This window comes from Equus przewalskii, chromosome 9 (genome assembly GCF_037783145.1).
Source record: "Equus przewalskii isolate Varuska chromosome 9, EquPr2, whole genome shotgun sequence".
Taxonomy (NCBI): domain Eukaryota; kingdom Metazoa; phylum Chordata; class Mammalia; order Perissodactyla; family Equidae; genus Equus; species Equus przewalskii.
In genome coordinates this window covers 48,114,908-48,132,100 of record NC_091839.1, presented here as the reverse complement: position 1 = coordinate 48,132,100, position 17,193 = coordinate 48,114,908, and the positions used below count along the sequence as shown (strand labels likewise).

Genomic DNA, 17,193 nt, shown 5'->3' with positions numbered 1-17,193 from the left:
CCATCTGACATGGACGATTTATAATTGTTCTTTCTTTTTTGTTAACTTCACAACTTCAGACCATCTACGGCAATCTTCCCCTCCTTTTTTAAAGAGTTCTTGTAGCAATGCTTCATTTGGGGGGATTTTACCTGTCTCTACAAGTCCTCAAGCTCTTAGCCAGGGCTCTAAGATAATACCCCCAGAGACCCACGACTCCTGCGGAGCCTCTGTCTCATAACTCTGCAAGAATCAGAATGGGTACACAGGTTTGCTGACAGGAGACTTACCTATTTTAAGCAGAATAAGAGCAGGCTGTGTCCTAGTTTCCCCTCGTTTTTAACTTGCAATTGTTATTTTTTTTCAATTATTTTATAGAGGTCATAATGGTTTATAACATCACGTAATTTCAGGTGTACATTATTATTTACCAGTTTCTGTATAGACTGCATAGTGCTCACCACCCGTAGTCTAATTTTTTTTTTGAGGGGAGGGGGGTAAGGAAGGTTAGCCCCGAGCCAACATCTGTGCCAACCTTCTTCTATTTTGTTTGTGGGATACCGCCACAGCATGGCTTGATGAGAGGTGCATAGGTCCACACCCAGGATCTGAACCTGCAAACCCCGGGCTGCCAAAGTGCAGCACGTGAATTCAACCACTATGCCACCGGGCCAGCTCCCTTGTAGTCTAATTTTTATCCATCACCATACATATGTGCCCCTTTACCCCTTTTACCCACCCCCCAGCCCCTTCCTGTCTGGTAACCACAAATCTGTTATCTGCATGTTTATCTTCCAGACATCAGTGAAATCATGCAGTATTTGTCTTTCTCTGTCTGGCTTATTTCACTTAACATATCTTATAATTATTAATATGTGAGCAATATTTTCCAGTAACTTAAGGAATGCAGAATACCATTAGATAGCTATTTTCCTTCATTGATCTATTTAAGTAATTTTCAACACACTTCTCCCCTTTTCTAGTTATCTAAGAGTATTAAGAACACTTTCTAAAATATTCATATTCTAATGTACTTGTTTCTATAACATTTGAAAGTTTAAAGTAATATGTTCTAACTCTATACTGTGTAACATGGTAGCCACTAGCACATGTGGCTACTGAGTACCTGAAACGTGGCTAGTCTGATCTGAGAAGTGCTATAATTGTTAAATTACCGAATGCAAGGAGTAAGGAAAATAGAATGTAAAACATCTCATTAATAAGTTTCATATTGATTATATGTTGAAATAATAGTATTCTGGATATAATGGGTTAAACATATTATTATAATTAATTTCAGCTGTTTCTTTTTACTTTTTTAATGCAGCTACTAGAAAATTTAAAATTACATGTGTCTCCCATTATGTTTCTACTGGATAAGGCTGATCTAAATAATAAAACATACAATAAAGAAATTATAAAAACAGCTCTCCAAGTAACAGCTGCCTCATCATCACAGCTACCTGATTAATTTTCTTTTACGTTAGGTCCTATTTCTTTTGTGGGAGATGACACTTTAATTATATTCCTAACAGGAGTCAAGCTAGATGACTTCAGGAACCAGCCATAAGATTCTGGCTCTTAATAGCTCTGTTTGCCAACACAATTGAAAAGGAACCAATGCTTATCTTCCAAATGAAGTTGACTACAGATGGCCACTAAAATCCATTGCAACTCAAACACCCAAGGGTCCACTCACAGCCATTCAGTCAAAATATCCTGCCTTCCCATTCAGCAGATTTTATTAAAGAATACTGAAGATTTTGACTCCAGCACCAATTTTTTTCAAGTCATGTTTAAATTTGTTCTCCAAATCTGACTTTTTAGCATTGGTAAATTCTGCTCTGGCAGGAAAGAAGGTGTAATCCTCGCACAAAGAGCTTCCATAGTGAACTGCAGGACCATCACCTTGAGATGAATAAATTACTTCTGGCCAGGACATCTATGAAGCAAGTTTGACTGCTGCAGGGCTCTGGATACAATTTCAGTGTCCCAGTAAACTACTCTGCGGTCCCCCAGAAGCATGATGTGACGGGGTGGAGTGTGGGGGGGTCAGTGCCTTTCAGGTGCCCCAGCACATGCCCAAGGCACGGCTCAAGGTCTCAAGGCAGCACCCAGCCTCCCAGCACAGAGAGATGAGCACGGGCAGAAGCAGAAACAACCAAGCTCCACAAAGTTCCTCCACAGCTCAGAAACAAGGGTTTTTCCCACTTGCTCTGCCAAAAAGGTTTATACGACTATGAGCTTGAGACTGGATTATGTAGCAGAAATCAAATATTCTTTATTAAGCATCTTTAAGATACTGGGTTTCTTCTGATTAGAAGCGGGCAATTTAAAAGCAGGCCAATTAAACAACGTAGAACCAGAGAATTAATTTGACATAATGGAAGATTTTTGAAACTTGTGCTTCTTTTCTGCTGTGTTTCTTTTGAAGGCAATTGTTAAACGCCTGCTTCCACAGTCCTGAAATGTTTTCGTTTCCTAAGGGCATAATTTTATATAACCCCCAAATCCAATCTAACAAAGCGTTTCATATTAGCGCAGAACTAAGAAGGCTAAGTGGACAAGGGCTGATGGCTAACTGAACGGCAAAGAGGAACCGAACTGACTCACATTTGCGTACAAGAGAAACATCAGTGCAAAGTCTGCTCCCTATCTTCACCTTTTCATTTCTCCTCTCTTCTGCTTAAAAACCTAATTTCCCCAAATATCCAGGGCTTTCTACACGTCAAAGTTTTCCATTTCCCTTACCACACATCCTTAGCACCTCAGTAGTTAAACTGTACAAAGAGGGAAGTTGAGGGAAAAAAAGGAAAACAACCTTCACTGATGTCACAAGATACATTCCTCCTATCAGGTCAGATGGGCTTTGTGAGCTTCAAGCAAAATCATCACTTCTTGTCCTTTTGGCTAAGACTATGTGTAAGCAAAATAATCGACAATAATGCTGCTTTTAAGGATTCCCATTAAAGTGATGGGGGGGAGGTAGGAAGCAATGGTTAAATTGCACTAAATGCCTACCTATAATACTGTGCATAGAAAAAAAAATCATTGCTGTTATGGAAATAGTACCATTATGTTTCTGGTTATAAGAAGTAACAAATGATCATTTCATAAAATTCAGGAAATACAAAGCATAGAAAGAAAACAAAAATCATATTTCTCCATGCAGAGATAATCACTGTTAATGTTTTTGTAGATATACTTCTAGACTTTTTGAAAGAAGTCTTTTATATATCAGAGAAAGAGCAAGAATAATTGCATTCAGGGGCAGAACAAACCGTCAACAGCCACAGGCACTCGGAGGCAACCCAGATTGGTGGAGAAGAGCAAGAGCCAGAGAATCAGGTAGACCTTGTTCAAATCCAGCCCCAACACTTACTGTTGGCCATGACCTTGGGCCAATCACTGAACCTCTGTTATTCCCCATATACAAAATGGAGAGTTCACTCAGCTTATAGAGTTGCCACGGAGATAATGCATGAAAAGCACTTACCACACAGCTTAGCACATGGAAAGTAGGCAGTAGATTTGGCGAGCAAGGAACAAGAAAGGATATTTGAGCATTGTTGTTTGGCATCCATAAACCCTGATTCATCACTAAGGAAAGGAGGTCAAAATGAAAAATGTGGTCCCTTTAGATATCAAAGTCTATTTTAAGTTACACCATTACGTCAGGGAAAAAGAGGACAGCCAAAGTAAAAACCATACAATTCAGTTATAAACTGATTACACGTTAAGGCCTCCACATCTAGATATCTAGCCCAAACCTCCCTCGTAAGCCATGCTGAGCTAACACATCTACACTGAGCTTATTTTCTGCTAAATTGCATCTTCTCCTGTATACCCTCTCTTAGAGAATGATCATATCCAGCCACCCACTTCAAGTTCCCCAAGGCGGCCCGTATTCCTCCCTCACAGCCAGTCAGACACCAATTCCTCTTTGCTCTTCCTCCTTAGCATTTCTTGTTCTGTTCCTCATCATTTTCTATCCAGACTTCCTGCAACAGGGTCCTGAATCGCCATTCCTGCCTCCAGCATCAAACTCTCAATCCTCTCCTTTTACAAGAATCTGACCGTACTGATCACCTGTTTAAAACCTGTTAATAGCTTCCCATTTGCTTTTGGGAAAAAGTTCAAACTCAATAACATTGCATAGCCTTCCATGAAGGGGGCCCTGCTGACCTCCTTACCCTGTAGTGTAACAGTTTCATCCACCCTGGCTTGGCTTCAGCCATTTCAGTGGTCTACGGGTGTAGTCCTACATCACATGCCAGGACCACAGCAGGCACTGGGAATACAATGACAAGGAAAAACAGGCAAGTCCTAGGCCTCATGGAGTATACAGTCTATTGGAACAGCTAGCCTTAATCAAAATATATTACAAATAAATGGAAAACTATAACTGAGGTAAAGGCTACAGACAGTAGAATATAGGGCTATGAATGTCCATAATGGGCAATTTGACCTTAAACAGAAACTTAGTAAAGGCTGTACAGAGAAACCACACAGAGCTGATGGCTAAAGGAAGAGCAGATGTTAACTCGGGAAAGGGTGGGGTAGGGATGTGTATTAACCATATTTTCTTATTTTCTGTATTCTTGATGCTCTGGCACCTGGGGACTCACTGGGCTAGCCAGTTTTTAGAGATAGCGAACAATTCCCCCAGGAGTGCACCCTTCATTTGCAAACTAACCAACCAAGAGCCCATAATCTGAACCACCTCCTCTATCTGGCTTCTACATTCCAGGTGACAATATTCCTCTGCCCAAGCCATCCCAGGGTCAAGTAGTAGACAACTAGAGACAGCCCATATACCATAGAGCCTGCTTAAACCATTCAAACTAAGCCAATCATAAGTCTGCTTATCCTGCCTTGTCTTGCCTTTCCCACAGAAGCCACAATAAAGGCTCTTACCCATGCTTTCCCCTCACCCCTTCTACCTCCTGACAGACCCTGGTGCTTCCCCCTATGGCCCTGCTTGCTATGCATGCCCCTTCCTCTTGGGAACTGAGAGTAACAAAGTATATTTTCAATGGCAGTTGTCTCCCGATCTGTTGGCTTCACTGTACCTGAATAATAATAAAACCTACATTTTAAAACAGGATAGTGATGGGATTGCAAGGGGAATGTTCCAAACAGAGGAAGCAGCACATGCAAAATTCCTATGGATGAGAAATCACATTTCCATGGTTCTATCTGACCATCCCATCTAAATTAGCAAGTCCCTCTTCCTCTCCACGCCACCCTCTATCACATTACTCCTTTTCATTTGCTTTCAGCACTCATCACTATCTGTAATTATCTTTGACATTTACCTACTAGTTTGTAGTGTGTTTGTCCCTCACCCCCAGCCCCCAATAAGTAAGTTCTATGGAAGGAAGGACCTGTCTGTTTGATTCACTGCTGGATCCCTAGTGCCTAAAACAGTACTGGGCGCATGGCAGGGGCTCAGGCCACGCTTGCTGAATGTATGAACCCATCTCACCTGCTCAGCTTCCCTGGTTCAGGTCGAATTGAACACTTCCACCTTTGAGTCTCCACACTGCCCCCTGCAGATTTCCAGCACAGCACTTGTCACTGTAAGTGCCCTTTGATTACAGATCTGTTTACTAAATCCAAGCTCCTTGGTGCTAAGGATTGTATTGTGTCCCTGGTATCTAGCAGGAAGCAGATGCTCAATACATATGAGTTTATTGAAAGAACGTCCATGATCTTTTTCTGTTTACTTACAACTTAGCAAAAACAGAGCAGGCCACATCTTTCCAATATCTCTACCCAATTCTGAATATCATTCAAATTGGGCCATTCTTCATACCTCATCAGCCTCCCTTGTCTTCCCTTTTTATGGCCTTCCTATACATATACACAAAGGCAAAACCAGTGGCCATTCAGTTTTCCTAGTGGGAAAATTGGTAATAATGACTAGAGTTGAAAGTGCTAATGGACAAGTGCAATATAATAGGTCTGCTGTGAAAAAAAAATATATTTCAATCCATCCAAAATTTCTTTTTCACTCCAAGAGAGAATTATTTCCTCTATCAATTGGGTATTCAGATCAAAGTACCATTTCAAGTGACACTTTGTCCTAATTGTGAGATTGTCTCCATTCTGTACATTCTGTGACTTAAAAACCCAAGGACCCAGGTAGAGGCAGTGGTTCTGAATGGAAATTATAGCTCAGCAACAAGAAACTCTCTTGAGTAAAAGGAAAATCTTTTTCTTTTTTCCTAAAAAGGTTTCATTTCTGTCACACTGCTTCTCACTTGAAATTTAGTTTCTATTCAGAATTATGGTGCATACATTGTTGTTCTTTGGGGAAATCTTCTAAAATAGTATTTATTTTCCTTTGGTTCACGGCTATTTGGCTTCTCTCTTCCCTTCTATTTGTTTCTTATAGTGTGAATGACAAGTTAAATAACAGAAGAAGAGCCATAAAATGTGTCCCCAGTACTACACTGCCTATGGAATAAACACCAGTTTTCCATGTGCAATGATTCTGAAACCTTATATATTCCCCCAAATTCAGTCTGTGTGGCCAGTCCCCTAATTAGATCATTAAAATTGTTGTTCTCAGACTAACTACTGAATATGGTAGGGAAAAGAAAGCATGAGAAAGGCTAATACTGTCTTATTTTGGGTTATATTCAAGTGTAATGACATTTATGAAGCAAATTATCAGGTGGTGAGTGGGAGCAAATAGGGCAGTTTTGGGGCTGTGGGTAAATGCTGTGGTCCTTCTACCACTCTTCCCAAACCGGGGGTGGGGGGGGGGCAGCAAGAGATGAGAAGTGTCGGCCTTTGTCATATCCCCTGGTGCTTCTCATCTGCAGCAGAGTCATGAGCCATCGATTAGGAGGTGTCTCTCAATATCTCAGTTAAGCAGATACTAATAATTAGTGACCAAAGTTCATAAAAGACTTTCTTTATTTTATAATTTAGGACAGGTTTAAGCCTATCCCTGAACTAATATCACCCAGACTTACTTGCATTCTAATATACTTTCTTGAATGGGAGAAAAATGTATATAGCATTATAGCTGGGGTCTACATATACATTGCACATAACAACAGCCTAGCTTATGTATGCCACAGCCAAGAGATGTGTCTTGATGTGTAAGAATAGAGATACAGGGGCCGGCTCCGTGGCCGAGTGGTTAAGTTTGCACGCTCCGCTGCCGCGGCCCAGGGTTCGGATCCTGGGCGCGGACGTGGCACCGCTCGTCAGGCCACGTTGAGGCGGCGTCCCACATCCCACAACTGGAAGGACCTGCAACTAAGGTATGCAACTGTGTACCAGGGGGGTTTGGGAAATAAAGCAGAAAAAAAAAAAAAAGATTGGCAACAGTTGTTAGCCCAGGTGCCAATCCTTAAGGAAAAAAAAAAATAGAGATACAAGCTGAGAATCAAGAATGCATATTTCTAACACATAGTCTATCTTTGTTTCAGCCACACCCATGTGTGCCCTGACCTGACCGTCAGTAACCTCTTGCCCATCCAGCACTGCAGTTTAATCATAGCCCTGGCACAGGAATTATACAGAACACAGAAAATATTTGTTGTCTTGTGATTATGTGAAATGTAGACTATCCCCAATATCTGTCCCACAAATACTCTTCCTTAAATCTAAGAGTTCTTGTTAAACAAAGATTTGGAAATCCGATGGAGATCCTTCAATTTAATACTAAGTATACCCATGCAAAACATGGCCTTAATAACACCTCTTTCTCTTGTTGCCTCATCTAGTTCTGAGAACATTACTGACTTGTGAAACAAAAATAAGCATCAACAACCTGTACTATCAGTATGGAAAACAATGACTTGTGTTCAAGATAACAAACAACTTCTCTCAAGGTTAAAATAAAACTAAAGCTATTTTGACTTCCTGAGTATTGCCCCCTCTAAGATGACCAAATTGAACGGGATTCCAGATTTTTTTAGGTAATAATGTTCAACAGATGTGACTATTTTAACAATGCTGTATTTTACCTTTATAATTATGATCATACATTTCCCATTATTGATGCCCTTCACTAAACCCCCCCCTTGAAAATGTCACCTCAATTGCCACATGTCAATAATTTATTACAGATAAGGATAGTCAGGAGAGATAGTGGTTTCTATGCCCATCATGCAATAGCATCCACAAAACTTGAAGTTCTATTATAAAACGTTGACATTACATCATATTTTGAGGACTCCTCTAAATGACAAGTTACCCTTCTTATGGAAGTCAAGAAATCTTTTTTAAAAAACTACTCCCAAATCTACGCCAAATAGACTGATAGACCCACTCTGAGTATAAAACCAGAATTATTTGATTTTCAGCAAAGTTAACTAAAAGTTAGATAAAAACATTGCATTGGCTGCTTATGGGGATGAAGTACCAAGTAAGATGTAGTAAATATGAAGCTCTTTGTCACCAACTGAATCCTAATGCTTCCCACTTCAAGTCTCCTGTGACACACAAACTAAGATGTCCCTAAGCTATTCATGCCTATATCTTCCAACAAGTAAAACTGTTCCTAGGAAATTAGTAAAAAGCAGGTTTTACATCTATGCTTTTTGTATCCTGTACAATGCTAATCATAATGCCTTTATCACAGATTGTAATTTAAAAATATCTGTTGGATTATGAATCTGAAAGAAAGCAACACATTTTTAAAAGTTTCAAAAAAGAAAAGCAAATCCATGACTTCAAATGAAAAGAGGAAATGATAGTTTGGGTATAAATATGATTTTTATAATTGGGCAAAATGAACAGAACTCCAAAATTAAATGAGAAAAGTGCTCTCAAATGTTTGATCTGAGCTTAAGAAATTCTCTCTTGATGCTAACTACATATCAGGTTTTTCATACAATTGGTAAATATGGTGGAAGGCCCACTTGTGACGCCGGGGGCATCAGGCCTGGCTTCCATAGTAAATCTTGGGTCTTCTGAGTTTTCACCTGTTGGTTTGTTTCCCTTCCCAGAATGTTAAAAAAGAACCTTACTCGTCTTGGTGTAAGAACCTTACTTCTCTTAGTGACAACCAGAAATACATATGTCCATGCTGTGTCAAAAATAAATCAAACATTATCAAGTGGGACTGAATGCTCATGATTTTCCTTTAGACCCTAAGGGGAACCCTAAGAATCCTTGTCACAAATGGTCATTGTTTGTGAAGTATTTAAGGACTGTTTTATTCAACAGATTTTAACAAGCTGAGACGAAATGGGAAGTTCCGTATTATAAATACTCTTCCCTTCTTGGGGTAGGGGGGACAATCAAGAGCAGATGCCACTTCCTAAAAAAGCCAGGCCACTCCAGCTGGAAGGATTGTTCTCTCTTCCGACTTCTAATTGCAGGAACTACTTGTATCATTAGTTTAATCCTTTGCCAGTGGTTATACACTTTTCTCCCCAGCTGTGCATAAAGGTGCAGACTGTGTCTGTATTTCTTTACATCTTCCTGTCTTGCACAAAGTGGCTACTCAGTCAATTTTGATTGATGGATAGTGGGATTGAAGAAAGAATGTCAGACTTATAAAAATTCAACTTTTATTTCCTTGTTTACAACAAAACATAGATTCTCCTGCTCCTCTAAAACATTTAAAATATTCTTGATATTTTAAAATTTAAAGAATTTATTAAATATTTAATAAACTTATTAAATACTTTAATATTTAAATAAGTGAAAATATCTAAAAGTACATGCCTAGAAGGTTTTCCACACTGGAGATAAATAGGGCAGCCCAAAAAGAGAGAGAGAGAAAAACAAGTTATTGCCCCAACTTTTCACAATCGTATGCCATTTTTAGACTACGATTTGTATCAAGTGTATTGTCATCTTTATGGCTCAGAAAGATCATAAGTTCAACTGGATATTTACTTGGGTTTATAATTTTATATTTTCCCTGTCTCTTTCACTAGGTTGTAAGTTGTGGGGAAAAGGAACTAGTTATATCATTAGTTTGGAGTTGTAGGAAAATCACATGATTGGGGGTGAGCCATCTGGATTGCCTCAGCAAGTGGTTAACTTCTCTGAGTCTAATTCCCTCATCTGAAAAATGGGAAAAGTGATCCGTGATAAGGATTCCCAAAAACATATTAAAGTGCCTTCCACATAGTAGATGGTCAACATACAGTAGCTATCATTGTTACTATTATTCCCTTTTAAAAATGCTATCAACATTGCTTAAACTATAGCTTTGTATATTCCATGAGTTTCATTCACAGATGAGTGAAGAGAAGAAAGCACTGAATGTCTAATATGGACTCTGTTTTTCTACAAATATAAGTGAAAAATCACAGTTGTCACATAAAATCATTCATTTCTTTTGTACTTAAAAATCACTTCACCAGAGATAAACAAGGAGAACAGATGAGACATTATACCGGACCGTCACCAAGTATGTATTACTATAATATACTCTGGTTCCCATGCTCTATATTACATGTAGCAGAAAAGGCACACGGAGAAATCTAAGGATGGAGGAGCTGCATTTCTTTATGACCTTATTTGAAAGATAAACTCCTTGGGGAAATACAATTTATTCAGATTATCAAGACCCTGCCGTGCAAATCTACAGTCTGGGAGCACACTATGGAGATCAAAAAATATTTACTTTATTCTGTTGGGTATAAAAGCTTTTAATGAATGCATAATTAAGGCAAAAAAAGTGTATACAGCTTTAGAAATTCCACCGCTGAGCCAAGCCATTAATATCCAAGGCACCATACCCAGTTGTGATTCCACCTGTTTCCTATTTGGATTACAACCTAGTTATAAATCAAGGTCTTACGTGACTACACGACCTGGTGCTGCAGAAAAGGACTGCACTCCAGGACTGGAGGAAGCAACATAAAGGGCTTTGTTGTGGATGTGTGCTGAAGGGCCGGCCCTTTGGAACATGTTGAAACAAACAAACAACGAAAACCAAATCTTTTAATAGCTTTGGGATGAATCATGTAGGAAAAAGATTATCATGTATATCATGTATGTAAAGGGATCTGTGAGTTTTCTCCATAATATCTTATATGAGAATCGATAGGATAAAGCTAATTGTTATGGAAGAAAAAAATGAGCAATTCATCAACAATGCAGCCAGATTACTTGTGATATGATAAAATAATGTAAAACCAGATATTTTTATCTGTATAAATATATAGAGAAGTATACGTATATTTGCATACAAACATATAAATATATCTGGACAACTGTGTGCAACTATGTACATAATTCATATATTGATATAAATATGCATAGGATACAATTTGATTAAACAAACACAAAATATTAGCAGCAATTCAAAATATACAAGTAAAAAACCCCAGCATGCTCTAATTCTTGGAGTCTTTGAAGGTCTATTTAAATATTTGTGCTGTATAACAGAGGAATTCTACAATTAGGTTACTAGTACATTTTCATAATCAATTGTATGCATAATATCCAAGGCTCATGCATAATTTTATATTGTTCTTTGGGAAAGTCTGCAGTAAGCCGGAAATCCAGTAGGAAAGCACAGCCATCATCTATAACTAATAATTCCAGCCCTAGTCACCAGGTGCTACAAAATGCTACTGCAAAGTTTACTAAAGCTGCCTCAGCACATCAGGCAATTACCATTGAGTTATGGGCTATATAGAGAAAATTAACATATACTTCTCTTTCTTTAATTGAAAATAGTCTATCTGGGCAACTAGGGCTTTAAAACTAAAATTTCAATAACCACAAACCACGTTTGAACTATGAGAGGCAACATCAGGTTAAAATTTTTAAAAAGAATAGTAGAGTGGTAGTACAGAAGTAGTCACGATATATTTCCTTACTTAGCTCTGGTACACAAAGTCAGAGTGCTGAAAATTAGCCCAATTCTGCAGATTTTCAACAATCTCTCTGTTATCCACATAGACTATTTGTCTTAAGCATTACTATATGTAAGAATGAGGATTGTAAGGGTTTTTGTTTGTTTGTTTCAAATCTGCATTCTTTTGGCTTTTAATATTTTGGACGCAATGAAAGATACAGAACATTGATATTTTTATAAGTACAAACTAGGACCGGTTCAAATTTATCCAAATGTGATGACACTTCTGAAAGCTGAACATCAGTAATTTAATAGGCAGGTAATTGATGTGAAACGGTGTGGCAACAGCATCTAAAGCAGTGGTTCTCAAATTGCGGTCCTCAGGCCAGTAACATCAGCAGCACCTGGGAACTTGTTAGAATGCAGATTCTCAGGCTCATCCCCAGACCTCCCGGCTCAGAAACTCTGCGCATGGAGTCCAGCAGTCTGTTTTAACCAGCCATTCAGGTGATTCTACACAGGGTCAAGTTTAAGAAGCAGTGATAGAACGCATCTGAGTGAAGAAAGGAATGACTCTAACCTGCATAAATCTATTCTTGCAGTAGAACTAACTGACCCCAGTCCCTCATCCCATCCTCTGAAGTGGGAAACATTATAGTGAACGTATGGGGCTGAGGCCAGGGTACTTGCAGCTGAATTAAGGACACAGACAAGCAGTCATCTCCCAGGGCCTGAGCACACGTCCCTCAACGTGCAGTGGGGAGAAGGTCGGCAGTTTGCTCGACAGGATAGTTGTGGATAGAGTGAGAACAGGGTGGAGGAAAAGTCTAGGAAGGAAAAAGCTGGAGGGAGGCAGGTATGGGACAGCAGTCTCCTAGTAAGGAATAACTTACATTTTTCTTCTTTAAACAAATGCTCTGCTTTTATGTCCCCTAGTTAGGGGAGCTGAGGACACCATGCAACTTTATTATAAAAAATTCCTATCACAGGGAGCTCTCTTGGCACATGTAGAAGGAACTCACACAAACATGCGTTTCTAAGCAACTGCCACGCACTAGAGCTAGCAATGAAAGATTTTTTCAATTTTTTCTTGGATTCTATGTATCAGGATGGGGCAATAAGTTTTATTTACAAGAAGGGGAGGGGAAACAATAAAACAAAATTTCCCATCTTCAAAGCATCACAACCACGTAAAGCGTTGCTTTTAAAAGTGTTGATTTTGCTATTTATTAAAGTACAATTTCAGCATGATGTTTCCACATTTCAGAGGCAGGGAGAAAGTGATATTTCATTTAATTATTTGTGACTTTTTCTTCTAAAACAGTACCTGCACTTCTACAAAATCAAAGAGAAGTGGCTGAGAGAGAAAAAGACCTTTTACAGAATGGGGATTATTTCCCAAATTTTCAGGAACAGACTTGTCCAATATGTTGTTGTTTGGAAGTAGGCAGTAAAGTTGATGACATCTCCAGGAATGAAGGGAGATAGGAGTGAGGGGAGTGGGTAGGAAGTTAACTGTGGAATTAATAGAGGAATTCACAGGTGAAGGATTCTATTCTACTGGCTCTGGTTTCTAGGACACCTACTGCGGTAGGACATTGCGTTGTAGGATACTTTGCATGCACTATCTCATGAATACTCCAACACCCCTATGAGGTAGATTGTATGTAGGATACTGTATCTGCATTTGACAGATGAGGAGTGGTGGCAAAGAGGTTAAGTAACTTGCCCAAGGTCACATAACTCTGGGACATGAACTTCTATCATGGGGAGACAGATAAGTAAATCAACACAAACAATATGGCATGATCAGCACCCTGGAAGACTGCCCATAATTAATGAAGAGGAGGGAAATCTAACTCCAACTAGGTGGATTGATCAGGCAACTCTGGAAGAGGAGATAACACATGAGCAAAGTACTTGAAGGTTAAAGAGGAATTTATAAAGCGACAAACCGAGGGAAGAATAATCCATAGAGAAAGAGGCTTCATACAAGGAGGTTTAGATACAAGAGAAATGCCTGAAATTCACAGTGACTGTGGCATAGCACGCGGGTAGTAAATTGCTAAAAAAAAAAAAAACAACTGGGTAAAGAGATAGGAAATTGCACAATAAAGATGGGACCTGTGAGCCAAATTAAGAGGAACGAACCCTATCCTGAAGGCTGTGGTGAACCACTAACGAATGATTTAAAGCAAGAATGTGACACGATCAGGGTGTTATTTTTTTAAAATCAATCAAATAGAATTTTTTTAAGTTTTTAAAATATCAACCAAATAGAGTTTTAGTGGAAGTACTGGAGTGGGACAAGAGTGAAGTCAGGCTCATTGGTTAGCAGGAAGTTTCTTTAGTCTAGGAAATAAGTAATGGGGATTTCCATAAGACAGTGGCAATAGAAATAGACAGAATGAGAGGGATTTAAAAAGCTAAGGAGGTTCACACAAGAACCTGAACGTGGATGGTTATAGAAGCAACTAAGATGTCCTTCAGTAGGCGAATGGATAAACAAACTGTGCTACATCCAGTCAACGGAATATTATTTAGCACTATCAAGAAATGAGCTACCGAGCCATAAAAAGACATGGAGGAACCTTAAGTACATATTACTAAGGGAAAGAAGCCAATCTGAAAAGGCTACATACTGTATGACACCAACTATATGACATTCTGGAAAAGACGAAACTATGGAGACAGTAAAAAGATCAGTGGTTGCCAGGGTTTGGGAGTGGAGAGGAAGGGATGAATCGGCAGAGGGCAGAGTAGTTTTAAGGCGGTGAGACTATTCTGTATGATACTATATTGGTGGATACATGTCCACCAATTATACATTTGTCCAAACCCACAGGATAGATGGACAACATCAAGAGCGAACCCTAATGTTAACTACTGACTTTGGGTGATAATGATGTGTCAGTGTAGGTTTATCAATTGTAACAAATGTACCACTCTGGTAGGGGATATTGATAATGAGGAAGGTGACGCATATGTTGGGGCAGGGGATATATAGACAATCTCTGTTATCTTCCTCTCAATTTTGTTGTGAACCTAAAACTGCTCTAAAAAATAATACGTATTTTTTAAAAAAGTTAGAGGGTAGTGTTGAAAGATCTTGGTGACAGTGTATGTGAGGTGCAAGGAGATGGGAGATTTTAGGATCACTCTTGGGTTTCTGGCTTGGGTTCACAGCCAGAAAGGTCATGTGCCTGTGGGACATCCAAGAGGAAATGCTGACTGGCAGTGGCCTAGAGACGATAAAACACCCAATCCTTGGGTACAACAAGAACAGGGCACATCAGAGAGACAAGAAAGAAAAAGGACAAGGTTGGAAACCTAGTCTGAAACCAGGAGACAGGGATCCAGCTTGGGTTTTAGAGAAAGAAATTGTTTTGTGGGCCAGAAACGTAACTTAGATTGTACAGCAAAGTATTAATTAGCGTTAGACAACAGGCAGGGAGCATAGTTGAGCTACTGCAGGAACGTTCAGGAAAAATAATCAGACCTGAATGATGTCAGTGAAAACGAAGAGAAAGAGAAGAAGGCATATTTGAGAGCTACTTAAGAAGCTAAACCAATTAACCGTAGCGGCACTCATGAAAACGCAGAGCAGTATAAGATTAGGCCAAGGTTCCTGGTTTGCATTACTATAGGAAGGATGGTTCCTTAACAAAGATGGGGAGGAGAAGCAGGTGTATGAGATTGGGCAAAGATGAATTTGAGGTATGTGTGGGATGCCAAGCGGAAATGTTGGCTGAACAAACAGGTTGGAGCTCAGAAAAGGGGACGGTGATAAGCAATCTTTCTCACACAGATGAAAGAGAATGATGTGAGCAGAAGAGAAAGGGATCAGCTTGGAGCCACCAGGCCCGGAGGGATATTCAAGGAGCTGATGGAAGAAGAGCTTGTAAAGGAACAGAAAAGCAGTAGGAGGAGAAGTAGGAAAGAGTCTGGAGTAAAGAGGTGGAGGAGAGAGTGGAGCTACCACTGTCGATACGCTGTGGAGTGCTCACATTAAGACACCATCGAAGGCCCGCTGCATTTGACAATTAGGAAACTTTGGTGACTTTTGTTGGAACAGCTTTTGAGGAGTAATGAAGGCAGAGCCTGAGCTCAACAGGACTGAAGAATGATAGAAGGTAAGGAAGTGCAGACATGATCACAGTGTAGTAGTGAATGGAAGGAGAGGGTTGTGGTAATGAGAAACAAATAAAAGATTCTCCCACATTATTGATCCTATTTTAAAAATGAAAGGAAGGCGCCAGTGGAGAAGGAGACATTGAAACCACAGGAAACACAGAAGGTACCTGATAGATAGGAGCAGAAAGGCAGTGTAACCTTAGAGAAGACGGCAGACACTTAACTATGGGTAGAAATATTTGCAGGTGAAGAGTGGGTAGGAGGATGAATATCTCAAATGAAACAGATTTTCTTCTAATGCTCCTAATTTCCAAGCATTAATAATGGAATTAAGTGAGACTGATATTTGTTTGATTTGCTTATTCATTCTGAACTCCAGCACTAATAAAACACTGGAAACATTTTATTTTTGAGAAAAATATGCAGAAAGTGATTTTAAAATTGCCCAGCTAGCAATAGTTAGCTATTAGAAAAATCCTTCAAGACAATCTTTCTTTTCTTGAAAAACTCACAAACAAGGAAGACACCATCAACTCTAGATCTTCCACATAACTGATTAAAATGCCAAAATGACTTCCCTGGCCAGTCAGCAGCCTTTGTGCTGTCACTTACTGACATCCTTTGGTGTGGACTTAGGGAATAAAAGCCAACATAATAGCATATGAAAAAATTAGTTGGGATCCTAAAGTGGCTACCAAAAGATCTTATGATACACTGCAGAGCCAAATATTAATGATATTTGGCAAATAATATGATATCCTAGGTTACCCATGCTGGATAGCAAATACTGTTGATTAGAACAAATAATAGTAGTTGGCTATGATTTAGTAAGGCTGATACATTTCCACTCCTTCTGATCATTTTCACTGCTTAAAAAAAATCCGGGGCTGGCCCTATGGCCTAGTGGTTAAGTTCAGCATGCTCCACTTCGGCAAACCAGGTTTGGTTCCCAGGTATGGACCTACACCAATTCGTGGTGGCCATGCTGTGGCTGTGACCCACATACAAAATAGAGGAAATTAGCACAGATGTTAGCTCAGAGCAAATCTTCTTCAAGCCAAAAAAAAAAAAAATCCAAAAGATTAGACCATTTGTAATATATTTTCCAAACCTTGTACTTTAACATTCTCCAAATACAAGAGTATCAGCCCCAAGTGAACTATGAAATAGCACATGGTTAGTGTACTGGATTAGAGGCATATTAAATATATATGTTGGTACAATCATTTGTCTTATCTAATGTGGAAAAAAATAGCTCAGTGTTGGAGAAAAATGAGCATGAATTATAACTT

General features: G+C 39.3%; 1 protein-coding gene across 9 annotated transcripts in view; it reads right to left on the bottom strand.

The window, feature by feature from the left end:
• Nucleotides 1-17,193, bottom strand: part of KLHL32 (kelch like family member 32) — a 196,570-nt gene that overhangs the window by 57,692 nt on the left and 121,685 nt on the right. The gene's annotated exons all lie outside the window — the stretch shown is intronic.